This window comes from Mustela nivalis (genome assembly GCF_964662115.1).
Source record: "Mustela nivalis genome assembly, chromosome: 4".
Classification (NCBI taxonomy): Eukaryota; Metazoa; Chordata; class Mammalia; order Carnivora; family Mustelidae; genus Mustela; species Mustela nivalis.
The window spans coordinates 61813461-61835814 of NC_139023.1; positions in this window are offsets into that span (position 1 = coordinate 61813461).

Sequence of the window (22354 nt, forward strand, 5' to 3'; positions counted from 1 at the left end):
AAGGAGGCTGGCTACCTTCAGGATCTAGAAATGTTCAGAGAATCCTCAGTGCTCATTCCGTTCATCCTAGCTATTCACCTGGAAACTTCATTGAGCTTAGAAAGGCAGTGGTAAAATTGAGTGACGGGCATTAAGCAGGGCACATGATGTAATGAGCACTGGTGTTACATGCAGTTGATGAATCGCTAAATTCTACCCCTGAAACTAATACTATACTATATGTGAGCTTGAATTTAAATAAAATCTTGAAATTTAAAAAAAAAAAAGAAAGAAAAGAAATGCAGTGGTGACTTCAGAACTCCAAGACCCTCCGATCTTTCTCCAGCCTCAACTTGAAACTCTCTCCCTTGTTCTTGAAGGAAGATGGTGACTTGGGTTCAAATCTGTTTCTCAAGGCACTTTCTTGTCCAGACCATACACAGGTACAGTAAAACTTCATGTTTTCTTGTGTTGGGGTGAGAGCAAATGGACTAAGCTTTGTGCCGCAGGAGTCTCGGTAAAATTGGGTAGAAGAGCTTTAGCAGATCAAGCCTTTGGGAAAATTTTAATGTGGTATTAATGCCACTTTCTCATAGGATTGTCAAAAAAATTAAACTGCCTAATGACTGTAAAATTCTAAGCACAGTACCAGGCTTTTGATATCTATACCTATTTATTAGCTAAGAAAGTTAAGTTAATACAGAACAATTCTTAACACAAAAACCTCCTTATGGTAGCTTAAACAGAGACAGGTGTTATTTTCCTCACGCAGTAAGATGTCTAGAGTAGTCACAGGCATCGGTTCAGCAGCTCAAAGATGATGGGGCCAATGTCTCTGAAATGTTTTGGCTATTCCCTCGTGGTTGCAAGGAGGCTGCTATAATTCCAACAGTTGCCTCCTTGCTCAAGCCAGGAGAAAGGAGAAGACTGCTAACCACATCTGATCTCTTTGGCTGGGAAAGAGAGAGCTTCCCCCAGAAACCCATGAAAAGTTTTCTGTATAAGTCTCCAGTGCCAGACTGAATCACATGACTATTCCCTAGCTGCAAATCTAGGGGACAGGATCCTCATGACTGATATACCAGCAATGAGTCATGGCCAGGAGGAAGTATGGGGTTTAGACACTAAGAGTGATTACCACAGTGATCATTACCAGCTTGAGTCTGCTTCTCCATCCTTGTGCCCTTCATATGTACTGAGTTATTGGTGGTCTGGTGCCAGTTATGAGTATTCTCCAATGTACTCCAATGTACCTGCTCTAAACCAGGTTTTCTCTTAACCTCCTCACTCACTCCTTCCTATTATTGAATATTGCTTCCTGATACCCTCATTCCCTAGGAAGTTTTCTGTACTAGTCACAGTGATTGATTATGCTGTGTAACAAAGAGCTCTGGGATGATTAGTTTTATGTTGTCAGTTTGGCTGGGCTCAGAGAGGCCAGATAGCTGGTAAAACACTGTGTCTGGGTGCATCTGTGAGAGTGTCTCTGGGAGAAATTACCATTTGGTTGAGTAAAGATCTGCTCTCACCGATGTGGGCAGGCACCATCCAATCCACTGTAGACCTGAATAGAACAAAAAAGCAAAGAATTAATTCTCACCCTCTCTAATTGAGTTGTGATGTCCACCTTTCCTGGAAATGGGAGCTCCTGATTCTTGGGTTTTGGAACTCCAGGACTTATACCAGCAGCTCCCAAGTTCTCAGGCCTTTGGACTTGGACTGAATGACACCGCTAGCTTTCCTGGTTCTCCAGCTTGCCGATAGCAAATTATGGGAATTCTCAGCCTCCATATTAACATTAGCCAATCCCTATAATAAAATAATTCTCCTCTTATCTATCTCTCCACATATTCTATTAATTCTGGTGTCTGGAGAACTCTGAGTAATACAAACTTCCAAATAGCAATAACGTTTATTTCCTGTTTACAAGACTGCAGACCAGCTGCAGTATCTCTGGTCCAGGATACAGGCTCAGCTCTCCTTATGTTTCTCATTCCAGGGGCCTACCCAGAGGATCAGTAGCTACCTAAGAGACATTCTCCCTATGACAGAGTGGGAGAACGCAGGACCAAACTGCATGAGCGCATTTAAAGCTTCCGCTTGTGTCACAACTGCTCATACCCCATTGTCAGTCAGAAGGCCAAGTCTGACAGGGAAGATGATCCCTCCCATAGGGAGTGAAGGAAAAGCTAGTATTTGCTGAGTAAGGATCTAATCCATCATGCCTTCCCCCCATTCAAATGTGGGTTGGAGGGCTTCCTTAGACACCTGTGGGCCTCAGTACAGCTTTGGTTTCCAGCTTATTAATCTTTGTTAACCTTATCTATTCAGTTGTCTATCTTCCCCACTAGACCAGACAGAACTCCCAGAAGACTGGGGGACTTGTCTTGTTCATCTCTGTGTCCCCACATGCCTGGGGCTGAGGGTGGGAGGGAGTAACATGTGCCAACTTCCTGGGGGAGGATGGAACTGGGTATCACCTTCCGAAACCTGAAAGGAGTCAGACTGTGGCAGGGCATTCCTTATGTGAGACTGGTTTGGGCTTGACTTGGGAGGCAGCAGGGGGACCCTGATAGGGTTCATTCTGGCCTGGAGGAATAACGGGAGCATATTTGGGTTGCAAAAGAATTCCTTGTGCTGTAATGTGTTGGAAAACTGTTGTGGTCTCATCCAGATGAGGTGGTAAGTGTGATTGCTATGGTCATGGTGGTGAATTATTTAATAGATTATCAGCAAAATAATAATGACCTAAAGTTAAAAAAAAAAAAAAAAAGCACGAAGGATAAGTTACTTGAACACCCTGATCAGACTCTAGTTCTCAACATTACTTAAGCTTAATTTTAGCATGCTGTAGATAATAATCTATCAACAGAGGTTAGGTCTTCCATGTCCTACAACATCAAAGGTGGCCTCTCGGTTTCCTATTTTATTCGATAGGCTACAATTCATTACTATCATTTTTTAAATGTTTGAATTGTTCTAGATATAGCCAAATGGCTTCTGTGTTCTTCTGATGTGTCTCCATCACTGTTCGAGCTCTTAATTTCTGAACACCAAGATAGTCCAGACTTATCCTTCTGTAACCCTCGGACCAGCCATTTCTCCATGGGTCCCTACTTCCTTTTTGTTGAAATGGTATTTAGAAGCCAAAATCTGGGTGCTTTGTGTGCTTTTGAAGTATCATTACTCTCACGTACTCTTAGTGATATGAAATATATATGTGTAATGAACACACATATATACACACATATTTTACTATGTTTACCGTTGACCCTTGAATAACATGGGTTTGAACTGCGAGGATCCACTTATAGCAGTTTTTTTTTTTTTTGGATAAAGATAATACAGTACTTATAAATGTATTTTCCTTATGATTTCCTTAACATTTTCTTTTTCTCTAGCTTACATTACTATAAGAATACAGTTTATAATACATATAACATACAGCATATATGTTAATTGTTTATGTTGTTGGTATGGCTTCTGGTCAACAGTAGACTCTTAGTAATTAAGTTTCAGGGAAGTCAAAAGTTACACACAGATTTTTCAACCAAGCAGAGTGGCAGAAGGTTAGGGGCCCTCACCTTTGTGTTCCTCAAGGGTCAACTGTAATTATTTCTTTATGTATGTAGCTATTGAAAACTATAAGGTCACATCAACACCTCCAGTTGTAATCTAACCCATAGGAATCTTCCCATAATTATAACTTGATTTTACAACAACAAGAAATCTTTCCCCTTTAATATGTCTGCTTATCTGATCAATTTCCTTGTGTGTGAGGAGGACACGCAGTCCTCCTTTCCATGGTCGTCCCCTCCTTATGAGGATTCTTCTTACTCCACCGAGGCTCTGTTACCTGGTGCTAGGCATTCTCCCTACATGGATGGCCTCCTTCCCCTGCTTGGGTTCTGACCTCTCTTCAGGGTTACCCTCCTCAGTCTGTATCCAACACTTGGCACAGAGCTGCCCCTTTTGGTGGAGGCTTTTCTTATCCAGCCAGAACTCCAACAGTCACACTGGGCAGCCTTCATATATAGCATTCTCCTTGGGTTTCTATATCCCACACTGGGCCACTCCTTACTGCATTTTAAGGAATGTGTGGCAGCCTTGAGCGTGGGCCTCACAGATCTTCAAGGATACCAGTGTAAGAGACGACAACCCAGCAGCTGTGTTCTGAAATCCATCACTGCAGTAGCCTTAAGGACATTCATCCATCAGCACCGTCCCTCAAGAAACCTATTAAATGCTAACTTTCCATTCTGCTCTCCCCCAGCCCCTGGCAATCATCGTTCTACTTCCTGTCTCTATATGTGGAATAAGATTCCATATTTTGTTTATCCATTCATATATTTATGGACATTGGTTTGCCTCCATCTTTTGGGTATTATGAGTAATGCTGCTATGAACATGGTTATTCACATGTTTCTGAATCCCCTCTTTGGATTATTTTAGGTATTTACCCCATAATGAAATTGCTGGATCAGATGGTAAGTCTCTACTGAACTTTCTGAGGAACTACCAGACTGTTTTCCGCCACTTTGCATTCCTGCCAATAATGCACGGGGTTCCAATTACCCTACATCCTCCCCAACCTGTCATATTTTCAGTTTCTTTCCCTCTCTTTTTGTAATAGTCATCCTAAATGGATTGCTTTTTTATATATTATATGCTTTACCTATTTATAATACTTATATTTTTCTTTCACAGGAATTCAGGATTTTGAGGACAAGGGTCTTTGTTTCATTCACTACTATATCCCAAGTGCCTAGAAATAAAAGGTCAGCATGCAGGCGATGCTCAGTACAGATTATAAGGTTGTTGGGGTTCAGATGCAGGTGCATGTACAATGCACACATTGCATGTGTGCAAGGGCACACAGTAAGAGCTGGAGCCTGAACTCCAGTGCACGTTCCTTCTGCTGAGGTCTACAGAGTACAGAGGTTGTCTCACCATTGAGGCTCATGTCCACCCTCTGCAACATCACACTGCCTTGAGGGTTGAATGGCCTAGTACCCCCACATGGCTGCCAGGTCTGGGGAATGGGGTAGACCACCATTCTTTGTACCTGTGCCACCCGAAACAGTGTGTGCCATACCGAGCAACTGAAAACCAGGAACGGAGCTCAAATGCATCCAGCTCAGTTCCCTCCTTCTGGAAGGTCGTACCTATTTTCATAGTCTGTAGCTCTGCCTTTTTCAAGGGCTACAATGAAATCTGAGCAGAAAACAAAAAGCACTCATTTCTTTGGTCCTCTCTGAAATCATTACATCATTACTAAATTTCCACAAGTTACTATTTGATGTTGGAGCTCAAAGGATCCCACTCCCAGAACCTGCCTTCTCACACCTCTCTGTTCCTGCACATGCTGATCCTTCTTCTGCTTGGAATGCTTTTCCAAGAATTGATAAAATCCTTCCACTTCGAAGGGGTTTGACTCTGTGAAACTTTCTTATCCCTAACCTTGATCCCACATTTAGTTATTCAGTTTTCCCTCTGCTACTATTTTCATGCTTAGCTGGTTTTAAACATTTAAGGATTTATTGTGGTTCTGTGCTGGTCCTAGGAAAGAAACAGAGAACAATATATAGCTCACCCTAGAACCTACCACATCTGACACATCGCACACCCTGGCACATATACACACCCCACACACAACATACACACATACCACACACCACACCCCCCACACCCAGCACACACAAACATACACATCATCCCCACCCCCAGACCACACACACACCACACACTCCATCCTATATACACACCCCACACAGAACACACACCACACATAGCACACACATACAACACAAACAGATCGGCTGTCCTGACACTGAGGTCCCGCCAATCCAGCCAGGCCCGAACAAGCGACTCCCATTATGTCGCTTTTCCTGGTCAGCCTCAGCCTCAGGATTGCTCTGGCCTCAGATTAGCCAGGGCGGCGGGAGGGATTGGGGGTGGGGGAGCTCTATTCAATTTCGGAAAAGAGGAGATGGAAGATAATCCCGCTCCCAGCTTGACGGAAATGGACATGGAGCGTTTCAGTGCTGGCCATTCTGGGGAAGGCGTCCCCCCATCTCCCACCACCGACCGCCCTGTCAACGGCGGCCCCTCGGTGTCGGGAGCGGTGCGGCAGGGATGGATCCCAACCCGGCCCCCTTCGGAGCCGGACGGCTGCGCACACTTTGAAGTGCGGCGGGGGCCTAGTGAAGGGCGTGCTGGGCCGCGGGATCAAGAGGCAGCGCCGCCCCGAGACGCCGCAGGGCAGACAAAGGGCGCTCGGCCGCCTCCCGGAGCGGGGCGCGACAAAGGCGGAGACTGGCGCGCGGCGGGGTCTCCGGCAGCCGCGCCAACCCCGCGCCCCGGAGCCCGCCCGGGTCCCCTCCTGACCCCGCGCCCCACCTAGTCCCCGATGCCCCGGCCCCCCGTGCCCCACCTGGTCCCCCGTGCCCCGGCTCCCCGCGTCCTGCTTGGCCCGCCAGTCCCCGGCGCCGGCCCCGGGTCCGCTGTCCCGCAAATTGCCGCGCAGGTCACTCCCTAACTCTCCTTTGCCCAGCTCTGGCCCCAGCGAAATTTTGTTTGTGACAGTGCGACCTTGGGTTTCTCCTACAAGGTGAGAAGTTCCCAGTCTCTTTGCACTGTAATTATGACTTAAAGCGCCTAAAGGCTAGGCGCTCTTCTAAATCCCTTAGCTCCTGTTAACCCATTTCCGGCTCCCGTAACCCCGCAAGGAGGCCAGGGTGGTGGGGGTGGCGGGTGATGGTTTGGTCCAGGGTGCAGATTCAAAAATGCTGGCACGGACTGAGGGTGGTGCCCCTAGGCTGGCTGGCTCCAGGGTCCTTCGATTTGGTGTTTTCCTTCTCTGCTTTTTTTTTTTTTTTTTTTAACCTTTTAGAACATATTGCATTAAAGTATTATTTATCTTGGATAGTGAGGAGTTTTTTGCACCCTCTTAAATTTTGTACCTAGTAAGGTCATGCCTAGCCAGTACGGACTCCTCTCTGCCTGGCATTGGAGGCCTTGGTGTTCTCCCTAACTCCCAGCAACTGGGGTTACTGACTCCCCGGGATATCTCAGAAGGAAAAAAGCTGAAGTTCAAAGGGAACTAGTCGCTGAAGTGACTTGTCCAAGGATTTCCGATTGGCAAGTCTGACACCAGTCCTGAGGTAGTTAAGGGTCCAAGTTGTGGTAAGGTGTAGGGGCTTGGGCTAAGTTCTTCTGTTTTAGTGGATTCGGACCTCATCATAGCACACTCTTCTTCTTCTTCTTTTTTTTTTTTTTAAGATTTTATTTGTCAGAGAGAGAGGGAGAGAGAGCGAGCACAGGCAGACAGAATGGCAGGCAGAGGCAGAGGGAGAAGCAGGCTCCCTGCAGAGCAAGGAGCTGGATGTGGGACTCAATCCCAGGATACTGGGATCGTGACCTGAGCCGAAGGCAGCTGCTTAACCAACTGAGCCACCCAGGCGTCCCATCATAGCACACTCTTAAGAGCAGCATCACAAACATTACATATAGCTTTTTTATTACATTATTTTGGAGAGATTTTTTTATAATTTTAATTTCCCTTTTACTTGGCTGCAAGGCCCTCATTTACAGTGGTTGCTATTTCTTACGACTGATTGGGCACACCGGGAAATTCTTGCAAAGTGAGAAAATCTAAATCATTTTGTCATGTAATGAAACTTTAAAGAATAATTAATTTAACATTTTAATGATGTTGACATGGTGCTACCTTCTGTAGACATTTAATTATACATTTATTAGTTTCGACTTTGCCGTTTGCATTTCTCATGGTGGAGCCAAAAATTACTTTCCCAGGTCTCCAGAATTTTTGTTGGAAAGCCTTCCTAGGGGCTTGTGAGTCCTTGTACCTCCCCGAGGGTAGCTAGCTCCTAGAATAATCCCACCCACTCCAGCCCCTGCCCCACACTGGGAAGGTTTACCTCGCATCATTCTAGTGTTGTGGCTTTTAAATAAACAGAACCTCCTTTGGTCAAGCCCCTGCTAAGCTCTGAGCTTCTCCAGAGCAGGTTCTAATGCAGCTACATCTCAATTACCCTCTGACCCCATGGAGGGAGGACACTGGTCAATATCGGCTGAATTGTGATTTTATTATAGAAACGGGGGAAGGACATCCAGTACACAGTATACCAGGAAAGGGGTGGAGAGTCCTAGTGCGACTAGCAATCTTGTGTGTCCCCAAGGAGGTCTCTGACTCTCTCTCTGTTGTGGGAAATGAAGAGGGACTAAGAGATTTCTATTCTGTTGTCCTTTACAGGCTACCGTATCTCCAAGCAGATATGGGTTTGTGGAGAAAGCAGTTGGGGTCCATCTGAATGAGCATCATGAGAAACAAGGGCTCGAAACTTGACTTTGGCAAATGGGGTCCGTCGTTGTTGCAACCGGAGTGTCTTGTGATTTTCTGCATTTTTTCTGGGTGCAATCCCTCTATTGCCTCCTTAAATCCTTAGCAGATATGGACAACCTGCCTGTGTCTTGTGGCACGCGTGACCCCCAGGCTGTAAGCACATGTGGATTTTTACTGAGAGCCGGGCGCCAAGCCTCATGCATGACAGGTACTCAGTGTATGGCCATCACGGAAGGGTGTCTTCTCAGGATGAGGAAACTGAGGCACAAAGAGGTGGAGAGGAAGCAGCCATCTTGTGGCAGCCACAAGCCAGCTGCTGTGATTCTTTTTTTTTTTTTTTTAAGATTTATTTATTTATTTGAGGAGAGAGAGAGTACTGGTGGAGGGGCAAACCAAAAGAGAGACTCTCAAGCAGACTTCAAGCTAAGCGTGTAGCCAGATGCAGGCTCGATCCCACGATCCCGAATTGATGACCTGAGTGGAAACCAAGAGTGGGATGCTCAACCAAGAGTGGGTTGCTCAAACCAAGTGACTGTACCACACAGGCACCCTACTGTGATGAGTCTACACAACTTTTCCTGCAAGAGGAGGGATTTTACGTCTGCAAATTGGGTGGACTTTCTTCTTCCCTGTAACCAAACCACAAGCTGAATGAGGTCACCTTTCCCACCAGGACAGGTTTCAGGAGAGAAGGCAGAGAACTTTCCTCCTTACTTAGGAAGTTCATCCCCATTTTCACACCAACCCATCTTAACCCAAGCTTTCAGGCCAAAGGCAAATGTCTTGGAGCCCTGAAGCCTAGGTTCCTGTTCAGCTCTGGTGCAGACATGATTAGTGACTCTGAGCAGTCCTGCTCTTCTCTGCACCTTTGTGTCCTTGGCAGTAAACCAGAAGACTAGATTAAAGCAGGGCTTCTCGAACACATCCTCTGAGGATCCTGTTAAAATGCCATCTGATTCAGGATGTCTGGGGCAAGGGCAGAGAGTCTGCATATCTTATAAGCTAGCTCCCAGGTGATATGGCTGCTCCTGCCAGACTTTGGACCTACTTTGAGTAGCAAGGACCTGGAAGACTTCTGGGCTCATTTCTTGCTCTTGAAGGGCCAGACCTTGAGCTGGGGCGACAGCAGACATGAGAAGAATGACAAATAAAGAGTTGCCCAGCTCCAGTCCAGCAAGGGTGATACAGACTATGAAGCAATTCCAAGGGGTCCTTTTGACCAATGGTTACAAAAATCATTGTGGCCATGATCATCACCAACAACAGACATCGTGCAGTGCTTTTTTGCTGCCTAGAGCAGCTGTCACATCCTTGAACCCAGCTGACCCCTGCATGCACCCTGGTGGGAGAGGAGGACATGGCTAGGGAATCTATTCAGTCCTAGCGTGAGGATTTGGGCAAGAGAACAATAGCCCCTAAACTATTGTTTCCCAGTGGCCCTTTGATTTTCTTAGCAATTTTTTGGTGCCTGCTCTCTGACCCCTTTCTCTTTTGTCTCCTGCTGCACCTCCTCCCATCCTAATTCTCCCCTCCCCCAACACACACACACACACACACACACACACACACACGGTGTCAGGGGGAGAAAACCAGTATGCCCACCCCCAGATTTCCCACTTTTGATCTGACCAAATAGAATCCAGCTTCAGGGGTGGAATCCTGGCCCATTGTGGGGGGACCCGGGGCAAATCACTTCATCTGTCAACCCCACAACTCCCATAAACTTCTCATTTATTACAATGATAATTTTCCTGAAGGTGGCATTTATTGAGGATTCATGCTGTTTGGGACATTACGCTCATGACTCCATCCTTACAACAAGGCTAGGGAGTAGGAACTATGACTATCTCCAATTAGCAGATGGGGAAACTGAGGCTCTAGGGAGTTTTCCTGCCCAAAGTCACCCAGCTGGTCCGTGATAGATTCAGGACATCAAAGCTTGGATGCCTGTTATCAGAGATCATTGTAGATTTATAAACAGTTGTAAAAAATAATACAGAGAGATCCCTTTATCCAATCTTCCCCAGGGGTAATATCTTGTAAAACGGTTGTATGGTATTGCAACCAGGATATTGACATTGATACAATCCACCAATTTTATGTAGCTCTCCTCAGTTTTACTTACACTTGTGTGTGTGTGTGTGTGTGTAGTTCTGTGCAATTTTTTTTTTTTTTTAATTTATTTGACAGACAGAGATCACAAGTAGGCAGAGAGGCAGGCAGAGAGGAGGAAGCAGGCTCTCCGCTGAGCAGAGAGCCTGATGCGGGGCTCGATCCCAGGACCCTGGGATCATGACTCGAGCCGAAGGCAGAGGTTTTAACCCACTGAGCCACCCAGGCGCCCCCAGTTCCGTGCAATTTTAGCGTATGTGCAGGTGTGTGCATTAAGCACCAGTGAGGCTAAAGAAGGGCTCCATCTCCAGAAGGACCCTCCCTGTTGTCTAAAGATAACCACACCTTCTCTACCCCACCCCCATCCCTAACCCCTGCAACCACTAATCCTGTTCTCCATCTCTCTAGCTTTGTTGCTTCAAGAATGTTCTGTGCAGGTTCCTGGGTGGTTCAGTGAGTTAAAGCCTCTGTCTTCGGCTCCAGTCATGATCCCAGAGTCCTGGGATCGAGCCCCACATTGGGCTCAGTGTTCAGCAGGGAGCCTGCTTCCCCACCCGCTCTCTGCCTACTTATGATCTCTGTCTGTCAAATACATAAATAAAATCTTAAAAGAAAAAAAAAAAAAAGAATGTTCTGTGAATGGAAGCATGCATGTATATGCTTTAGGGGTTGGCTTTTTTCATTCAGCCCGATTTCCTTGAGGTTCACCCAGTTTGTCGTGCATGACCATGCTTTGTTCCTATTCACTGTGGAGTGGTATCCTGTGGTATGGGGGTACCACAGTTCCATCGTCGTCCACCTTGTGCTTTCATCTGATTTGCAGATTCTGTGTATGAGGAATAATAAATCTGCTATAAACATTTGTGTACAAGTGATTGTGTGAACATAAATTTTCATTTTTCTGAAACAAATGCCCAAGGGCATAAGACTCTTGTTTTTTTTTTTTTTTTTTAAGATTTTATTTATTTATTTGACAGAGAGAGAGAGAGATCACAAGTAGGCAGAGAGGCAGGCAGAGAAAGAGGAGGAAGCAGGCTCCCCACTGAGCAGAGAGCCCGATGTGGGGCTCGATCCCAGGACCCTGAGATCATGACCTGAGCTAAAGGCAGAGGCTTAACCCACTGAGCCACCCAGGCACCCCAAGACTCTTGGTTTTAACCCTGATTTCTTGTGGCCCTCCAGATGAGATGCAAAGATAAAAATACCACCACCAACAAAAAAGCAACATTTATGGAGATCTTACTACATATAGCACTATCATAAATATTTTGCATAGATCAACTCATGAGTCCTCAGCACAACCTTAGGCTTAGATCCTAGTATTGTCCCCATTTTACAAATAAGGAAATTGGGATGCAGACAGGCGACATAGTCTAAGAACACACAGGTTGCAAATGGCCAAGCCAGAATTTGAACGCAGGCTGTCTCATTCCCTATCTGCCTCTTTAAGCACTACCTGACCTTTCTAGGAATTAAGTTTCTTTTTCTTTTTTGGCAAACTTTTATGGAAGAAAAACATATCCAGCAATTTTTGCATACCTTAAGTGCATGGCTTTACGAATTTTTTACAAAACGATGACTACCCTTTTGAAACCCCCCACTCCTACTGAGATACAGAGCGTCACTGAGGCCTGGAAGTCTCCCTCATGTCTGCTCCTAATTATTATGTCCCACTAAAGGAAACCGCCCTTTGGACTTCTGTCACCATGGGTTTGGTTTTGTTAGCGTTTGAATTTTATGGACATGAAAACATATAGTGTATTCTAGTTTTGCATCTGGCTTCCTTCCCTACTGTGTACAGTAGTACTGGTTCTTTCTTCCTACTGCACCATATTACATTGCTTGGGTAGACCACCACTTGTGTATCTCTTCTCCAGTTGAAAGACGTGTGGTTCGTTTCCATTTGGGGTTACTATGGTTAATGCGGCCATAAATATTAGATTTTGTTTACTTTGAGAGAGAGACATTGTGCAAGCAAGGGGAGGGGAGAGGGAGAAGGAGAGAGAGAATTCCAAGCATACCCCATGCTCAGCACGGAGCCCAAGGTGGGACTCGATCTCGCAACTCTGAGATCACTACCTAAGCTGAAATGGCGGGCTGGATGTTCAACCGACTGAGTCAGCCAGGCGCCCCAACAGTTACCCAAACTTTTTATACCAATTCACACCCCCACAGGCTGTTTAAGAGAATTTCAATTGCTCCACACCCTTATTAACCCTTTGTATTATCAGTTTTTGTATTTTAGCCATTCTGGAGGAAGTATCCTGGTAACTACTGGTTTCAATTGCATTTCTCTAATGGTCTATGACTTTGAGAGTTATACATATGCATACTGGTCATTTGGATGTCTTCCTAAATGTTTATTCAAGTTTTTCCCCATTTAAAAGAAATGAAACTTTTTCTTAATAATTTATGTTATCTCTATTTTTTGAAGATGAATATTTTATAGGCCATATATATATATTAAAAATATATGTATTTCTTACCATTCTACAGCTTGCCTTATACTCTCATAGTAGTGACTTGTTATCCTTCTGATATTGGGAATGTGTGTCTTCTTTTTTCTCATCAATATTCATCAGTATTATTAATCTTAAAAAATCGACTTTGGGATTTGTTGATTTCTCCCCTAAGTTTGCTTTTCATTTAATTGATTTCTGCTTCTGTCTTTTTTGTTTTCTTTCTTTTAATTTCCTTAGGTTTATTTTTCTGTTCATTTTCCAGGTTTGGATCTGAAAACTCATATTACAGGCCAGCAAATTTTTTTCAGTAAGATGCCAGATAATAGGTATTTTAGATTTTGAAGACTATGTAGTCTCCAGTACAATTATTCAATTGTAGCATTATAGTAAAAAGCAGACATGGATAATGCAGAAACAAGTGATTTTGCTCTGTTCCAATAAAACTTTATTTATAAACCAGATTGGAGAGGGGAGTAGATTTGGCTGTTGGACTATAAGTTTGTTAATTGTTTCCTCTCTCAGATCATTGATTTTTAGTGCTTTTTCCTTTTTCTAAAAGATTATTTGTGTATTTATTTATATGAGAGGGAAAGAGACCAACCAGGGGGAGCGGCAGGCAGATACAGAGGGAGAAGCAGACTCCCCACTGAGCAGGGAGCCCAATGTCTAAATGACTAAGCCACCCAGGCACCTCTGCTTTTCTCTTTTCTGATATTTGTCCTTGACTTTATAAATTTCCCTACAAATTCCATGTTAGTTGTATCCTACAAGTTTCAAATGTGTCATTTTTGTTATAATTTAGTTCAATATATTTTAAAAATTTCCATTGTGTTTTGACTCATGAATTGTTTAGAAGGATATATCTTAACTTCCAAACATTTAAGACTTTCCCAGTTATGTTATTATTGATTTCTACTCTAATTTCACTGTGATTGGAGGATATAACTGCATGATGATAATCCTTTTAAATTCGCTGAGACTTGCTTCTTTGCACAGTATGTGGTTTCTTTCTATGAATATTCCATGTGTTCTTGAAAAGAATATTTACCAGGAAGTTGTTGGCTACAGTGCTTTGTTGTTGTTACAGTGCTTTGTTACTTTTGTTGACTCATATTTATCAATCATGTTGTCCACATTTTCTCTAGCTTTACTGAATTTTTGTCTGATTTCTCTTTCTTTCTTTTTTCTTTTTTTAAAGATTTATTTATTTATTTGAGAGAGAGCATGTGTGTGTGTATGTGTGTGCGAGCAGGTGGAGGAACAGAGGGAGAGGAGAGAGATAACCATTGAGCAGACGCTCTGCTGAGTGTGGAGCCTGGCTTGTGGGTCAATCCCAGGACCCCAAGATCATGATCTGAACAGAAATCAAGAGCCTATCAACCAATCAACCGAGTCGCCCAGGGACCTCTGATTTCTCTTCGGATAACCAACAGAGGTAGTTAAAATCTGCACTGTGATCGTAGATTTGCCTATTTCTCCTTTCTCTCAATTTTTGTTTTATTATTTTGAGGCTATGTTGGTGAGGAAGTGGAACAAAAAGAACCTTCATGCACCATTGGTGGGAAGGCAAATTGGTGCAGCCACTAGGGAAATTGGTATGGTGGTTCACCAAAAAATTAAAAACAGAATTCCATTTCTGGCTATTTTTCTGAAGATAATGAAAACACTAACTCAAAAACATATACATCACCATGTCCTTGCTGTGTCATTTACAAAAGCAAAGATATGGAAGCAACCTAAGTGTCTACTGATGGATGAGTGGGTAAGAAGATTATATATATAAAGAGGATCATAGATATGCTCCTTGCCAGCTGCAGTTATGGAACAATAATCAATAGCTAATTCCAAGTCAACTTTTGTAGATTGGTCATTAGAGTGCTAAGGGTACCAAATTCTAGCCTGGGGTTGTGACAGGGATTAGATGCTATGACCCAGGTGAGCTAGTGGGCTGGACATGCAGGGTAGTAAATGTCACTAATTTATTTTAATCTTGCTCTGCCATACCCTGTTTAAGTTTACATTGCCTTTATATATCTGCTCTGCCCTACATTAAACCTTTCATCTAGTACTTTCCAGAGAAAATAAAATATTATTCTATGAAGCACTAAGGGCTCATTATGAGAATAGCCAAACAATTCAAACAAAAGGTAACAACAGCTTGAGCCTAACACACGAGGGTGTGTTAGGGCACATTATCATCCCTAAGAAATAACCCTTGACTTTGGATTAGCAGAACTTCCAAGAGAAGCAAAACCTTAAAACAGGCAATGAGAAGCAAATTTTTTATGTTATTTTCTTTAATATTGTGAAATAGCTCTAGTAATAAATCTTGTCTTAAAGAATATATTGTTGGGACGCCTGGGTGGCTCAGTTGGTTAAGCAGCTGTCTCCAGCTCAGGTCATGATCCCAGGATGCTGGGATCGAGTCCCACATTGGGCTCCTTGCTTGGTAGGGAGCCTGCTTCTCCCTCTGCCTCTGCCTGCCATTCTCTCTGCCTTGTGCTCACTCTCTCTCCCTCTCTCTCTCTGATAAATAAATAAAATCTTAAAAAAAAATAATATATTGTTTTGAGGCAGCTGGGTGGCTCAGTTGGTCCAACTCTTGATTTTGGCTCAGGTCATGATCTCAGAGTTGGGAGATGTAGCACCACGTTGGCTCTGGGCTCCCTGCTGGGTGTGGAACCTGCTTAAGATTCTCTCTTTCCCTCTGTCCTTCCCCTCCAACTCTTGTGCACATGTATGTGCTCTCTCTCTCTCTTAAAACTTTTTTTATTTTTTATTTTTTTAAAGATTTTATTTATTTATTTGACAGAGAGAAAGAGAACTATCACAAGCAGGCAAAGAGGCAGATAGAGAGAGAGGGGGAAGTAGGCTCCCCGCTGAGCAGAGAGAGCCCGATGTAGGGCTCCATCCCAGGACTTTGAGATCATGACCTGAGCTGAAGTCAGAGCTTTAACCCACTGAGCCACCAAGGCGCCCCTTAAAACATTTTTTTTTAAAGAATATATTGTCTTTTTAACCATATGTTCAATACATACAGCTATTTATATGTCTATACATCAGTATAGATAATAGCCATAATTATATTCTCATTAACTATATGTTAATAGAGTTACCTCAGCTTTTCCTATCCTTCTAATTTTAGTACTTTAGGCTCTTTATATGTAAGGTACATGTTTCTTACAATCACAATATAACTGAGTCCTGCTTTTATAGATGTCTGACAATTTTGGATTAATACAAATTTGTTGGAATGTATTCCATCTCCTCGCTCTGCTGCCTTGGTAGTCATATGTTCTGTTATCATTCCTATGCTGGTTACCCTAGAGGATAGAACACTACCCTTTGATTGACTGCATCTACTTTTGGAAGTTACCACTCTCTGGATAAAGCAACACTTTAAGCCCATTTATCCCCTTTGCTTTTTGTTCTGCGTTGTCATGTATTTCATTCCACATACACGGTTGACCGTTCAACAACCTGGGGCTTACGGACTCTGACCCTCTGCACAGCTGAAAATCCCTATGTAACTTTTGATTCCCCCAAATTTAACTACTGACAGCTTATTGTTGATTGGAAGCCTTATTGATAACAGAAACACTTGATTAACACATATTTTGTATGTCCTATCTACTGTGTACTGCATTCTTCCAATAAAGTAAGCTAGAGAATAGAAAATATTAAGAAAATCATGAGGAAGATAAAATATATCTACAGTCCTATACTGTACTTTTTGGAAAAAAAAAAAAGTTGTGTAGAAGTGGACCCACACAGTTCAAACCTGCGTTGTTCGAGGATCAACTGCACTCACCCATGTATGACTCTTCCCGTTGTCCCTCATTTCCTCCCACGGTCTTTGTACTTTGATTTCAGATCATTTTCCTTGAATATTTTTTGTAGGGAATGTCTTCTGGCCACAAATTTTCTAAGTTCCTGTTTGTCTAAAGTGTCTTTCTTCTATCTTCATTTTATTATTATTATTATTATTATTATTACTAGTATTATTATTTAGAGAGAGAGTGTGTGAGCAAGGGACAGAAGAAGATAGAGAATCTTGAACAGGCTCCACACATAGCATGGAGCCCTATTCTCACAACCCTGAGACCATGACCTGAGCCCACAACCAGTCTAACCTGACTAAATGAGCCACCCAGGTGCCCCTCTTCTACCTTCATTTTTAAAATGGTGTCTTTGGGGTGGCTCAGACGGTTGGATGTCTGACTTCTGATTTGGGGTTCAGTCATGGTCATGGTCTCTGGGGTGTCAGATCAAGCCCCCCAGTGGGCTCCACACTTGGTGCAGAGTCTGCTTATCCCTCTCCCTGCCCCTCTTTCTGCTCGTGCTCCCTTTCTCTCTAAAATAAATAAGTGAAATCTCTGAGGAGAAAGAAAGAAAGAAAGAAAGAAAGAAAGAAAGAAAGAAAGAAAGAAAGAAAGAAAGAAAGAAAGAAAGGAAGGTGTATTTTCACTGGGTATGGAATTCTAGATGACTATTTAAATGTCATTCCATTATCTGGCTTCCATCATTTCTGTTGAGAAATCTGATGTCAGTCTCACTGTTGCTCCTTTGAAGATAAAGTTTCTTGTCCTTTAGTTTTCAGAAGTTTATTTTACTTATTTGGTTTATGCTCCTTGCCTTTAGTGTTCAGTGTGACTGTGATTTGCTGTACTAGAGTCTCGGACTCCTTGTTGTGATGTTTGATGGTGACAACCTTTGAGCTCCAGACCCCCTCCTGCCCCTGCTGCCCCACCTCTGGGCAAGCTAAGAAAGTCTGGCTGCTCCCTCCATTTGTACCAGTGGGAAATTCAAATCACACAAGCTGGGGTCATGTGTGGGAGTCCTCATCTCAGCTCTGTCCCCTAATCACCATAAAAACCCAAGCCAGTCTTTTTAACTGGCTCTTTCAATCTCTTTTTGTACCTGCTTGGGGGAACTGGCCCTGCTGTCCCCAGAAAGCCTCATTATGTGAGTAATAAACTTTTCCCCATCCTATTGGTGCATGTGTAACAACATTAGTTTCAACATCCAAACTGAATTTTTTTTTTAAAGATTTTATTTATTTATTTGACAGAGAGAGATCACAAGCAGGCAGAGAGGCAGGCAGAGAGAGAGGAGGAAGCAGGTTCCCTGCTGAGCAGAGAGCACGATGCGGGCCTCGATCCCAGGACCATGAGATCATGACCCAAGCCGAAGGCAGCAGCCCAACCCACTGAGCCACCCAGGCGCCCACATCCAAACTGAATTTTAAGTAGATGGGTAGTTGTTGGGATGGAGGAGGGAGGTCCATTCAAGATCTGTAGGGTGAATAAAACATGCCTAGTTATTTACAAGTTTCCCCAACTATCCAAAAGTAGAGTGTTTCTATGAAAACTTTCATAAGCCAAAATGGCATAAAGTGAAAAGTAGACCCTATCTTCTGAAAGTTCATATTATGTCACTTCACTTTTATGAAAGACCTACATCAGGGGCACCTGGGTGCCTCAGTGGGTTGAGCCTCTGCCTTCAGCTCAGTTCATGATCTCAGGGTCCTGGGATCGAGCCCCACATTGGGCTCTCTGCTCAGTGGGGAGCCTGCTTCCTCATCTCTCTCTGTCTGCCTACTTGTGATCTCTCTCTGTGTCAAATAAATAAATGAAATCTTAAAAAAAAAAAAAAGACCTACATTAGTATGGTAACAGCTTTTTTATAAAAACAAAAATCTCCTTGGGATTTTTTCTATCTCTTTCTTTCTTTCTTTCTTTCTTTCTTTCTTTCTTTCTTTCTTTCTTTCTTTCTTTTTTGATTAGTGAGAACATGTAGGTTTTTCATATATATGTGTTCATTATCTCTCTTCATAGAGAGAAAGAAAGAAGAAAGAAAGATGATAGATAGTTTTATTTAAAGGGATTTATTTTAAGGAATTATCTTACATGATGTGATGGCTGATGACTCCAAAATTCTTAAGGCAAACCAGCAGGCTGGAGATTCAGGTAAGAGTTGATGTTACAGTCTTAAGTCCAAAGGCTGAAAATGGAGACAGAATTTCTTTGTTGCAGTTTTGAGGCAGAATTCCTTCTTCTTCAGGATACCTTAGTTTTTGCTCTAAAGGCCTTCAACTGATTGGATGAGGCCTACCCACATTATGTAGGGCAATCACCTTTACTCAAAGTCAACTGACTATAAAATACCTGGACACTGTTTGGCCAAATAGTGGGTCACTGTACTATAATCATGTTACACATACTGTTAACCATTAAATGCCATTTTCTTTCCCTCCTCTATTCTTGGGACTCCAATTGCAAATTGTTTAACGTTTTCTGCATGGTCTCTTACACAGCTAATTTTTTATATTTTTTATTCTCTTTTTTTCTCAGCTTTAGTTTGAATATTTTTATACTTCTATTTTCCAGTTGACCAATCCTTTCTTTTAATATATTTATTAACCCAACTATTAGAATTTCATTTTCTACTGTATATACATATTTTTCAATTTTAGGATATCCAGTTGATTCTTTATAAAATAGATGTTATTTTGTGGTCATTTTTCTCCATCATTTTCTCTATTTTCTTGGGCATATTAATTGCAGTTATATTCGAGTTTATGTTCAAAAACTCCAGTATCTGGTTCCTCTGTGCCCTGGTTTTACTCTTTACTTTTCTCTTGATTTTCAGTATTTCATCTGGTTGTCTGACCTTCCTACTAACATTTAATGTGTGCTGAGAATTACATGCGAAAAACTGTAGGGCTTCTGGATGATATCATCATATTCTTTCAGAAAAAATTTGATTTTCTCCTAATTGACAGATAAAGCATGGCCACTCGTCTTTAATGGAACCCGTTTCCCATTTACACATATTCTTAGGGTCTGGTCCCTTTACGATCTCAGCTTAAAAGCCTGAAGTGTTTATTAGGAACCTTCATCCTTGATTTTCCCTGAACACCAGTTTTTGCTTCCCAAGCTCTGAATTATGCACTGAGCCTCCTAGCTGTTGCATCCCAGTTGGATTCTCTGAGTCTCTCCATGCGACTGCCTATTCTATGTGGATCCCCTTTGCCCAGTATTGTGTCCCCCTCCGTCATAGGTACTGGTTACCCCCAATCTCTAGGTTGTTATTTTTTTTTCCCTTTATCCTTCGGATCCCAGAAATACATTGCATTATGCTCTAGATCACTGCTTTCCATTTGGACTCTGTGACCTACACTGTGAAAACTATGCTGAGAGCTCAAACCCGCTGAGAATGCAACACACACTTAAGTGTATTTCTCTCAGTCTTGATCCCTCAAGTCTGGCCTGCATGGATTTTTTTTTTTTTCATACCTTCAAACAACACTTAAACATTTTTTTTTTTTTTAGTTTTCATAGCTGTTCTCAGTGAGAAGTTTAGTCTGATACCAGCTACTTTTCTACCACCAGCAGCAGAAGAAATCTGAGTTAAGTTTTGTATGAAACATATAGAAAATTTCTAACTCAGTGTGGGCTCTGTTCTCAGATGAAAAAGGGTTAATGGTCTGTTTGGACAGTAAGGAGGAGATTCCAGTATTCTTTGATTTTTTTTTTCCCCAAAGCATGCAATCGTTCTAATTGCCCTAAAAGGATGTTGATATTTGAGAACGAAGAGGGGAGAGTGTCTGTCCCGTGTCAGTGCAGAAACCCAGGGCTGTGCAAGAGTAAGACAGGCAGGAAGTACAGAGAACGGCTGGGGTTCAGGACCCTCTCGGGGATGTTCCTCAGTGGGTAGGGGAAATTGCAAGCAACAATCGTGTCTACCACCATCTGTGCTTTTATTCAGTTCTTCGAGAGTCCTGGAGACAAAAGGAAAAAGATCCAGGGATCTAATTTGAGGAACCAAGTTCCTCACAGCTCTGGAGTTTGGAAGTCTGGAATCTAGACTGGTTTCCGGTTGAGACCTCTTTTCCAGCTTCTAGGCAGCTGCCTTACTGTTACGTACTCACATGGTCTTTCGTCTCTGTGCCTAGAGAGAGCGTGAGTTCTCCGGTGTCTCTTGCTCTTCTTATAAGGACACCCTGCTACCAGATAAGGGCCCCACCCTTGTGACCTCATTTAGCTTTGATGACATCCTTTATGGCCCTATCTCCAAATGCAATCCCAATCTGAACTGTTGGGAATTAGGGTCTGTGATAAAACCGAGACTGAAGCTGAGATTCCCCTTACGAGATGAGTCCTTGTTGGAAGAATGTGTCTCGGGCCTCTGGGCCTCCCATGGTGGGCACTCAGTGAATAGCTTACTGAGCAAACCTAGAGGTTAAGTGGGATGTCCTATCAGTACAATGCAGTTTTTCCTTCTGTAATGTAAAAATGGAGGCCCAGAGAAGGTAAAGGTTTGCCCCTAATCACACAGCAAGTTGGTGGCTGCAGCCCAGCCTCCTGCCTCTGAGCTCAGTGTTTTCTCCCCACACCTGGGTGGGCCTCTTCCACTCCCTCACTCCCTGCTAGAATCAGAGAAAGGGGAGCAAATCTGTGAGTCCGGGAGTATGCACCGACTCACTTCCTCTCACAGGATATTTGTGTTTAAATCTCTGCGCCAGGCAGAGGAAGAGAAATCCAAGCCATGTGTGTGTAGTGGGCTCGAGGCGTTCTGAAAGGGCCTGTAGGTAGTGAGGCCAGGAGACAGGGTCATCCTGGGCAGTCCTCGATCTGCTTGTCCTCCTGAATTTCTACCCCCAACCCCAACTTCATCTTGTGACACTGGGGAGTGTGTGTGTGTGTGTGTGTGTGTGTGTGTGTGTAAATTTGGAAAATTGGACTGCGTCTCTGTACCTAAGGCTATAGTTTTCCAGTCCCCCATCCCAAATGAAAGGAAAGCCAAATTAGTTCATGTCTTCAGATCCAAATTTTAATTTAAAATTTTAAAAAGTTAAATGTTCCTTAAAATGTTAAAAAAAAAAAAAAAAGAAAAAGTATTTCAGTTTCCAGGATAGAGGATCAATTCTGCCACAAAGCTAACAACTTTCCATAGAAAAAAAAGGAGATCTCTGAGTAGTGGTTACAAAGCTTCCTGAACCTTCTGGGCAGGCTGAGTGTTCTGCCTCTGACCTTGCCGCGCACGCTGGCTGGTGTTTGGCATGTCCCCCGTTCTCCCTGGGCCGTGGTTTCTTCTCTACATAGGTTTGTTCATATGAAGGAATCACCATTTGTTGGTGGGTCCTCTCCACAAACCTATGCTTTGGAAGGGAAGGGACACAGCCCTCCGGTTACAAGCACTAGGAACCAACTCTGACCCACTTCCGTAGAAAGGCGACATCTGGGACGATGGTTGAGGCTTTCAGAGGCCACAGGAAGGCTGACAGCAGGCTCTGGGAGGGCAGGAATCAGAGCACCTGTGGGATGCAGGGCAAAGGAGTGACGGAAAGCGAGTCCCGGCCCATTAAGGAGGTTAGTGGGCCCCGGTCCTGTGCCTTGTCACATTGCTCCTTTCCAGTCTGCACTCCGGGACT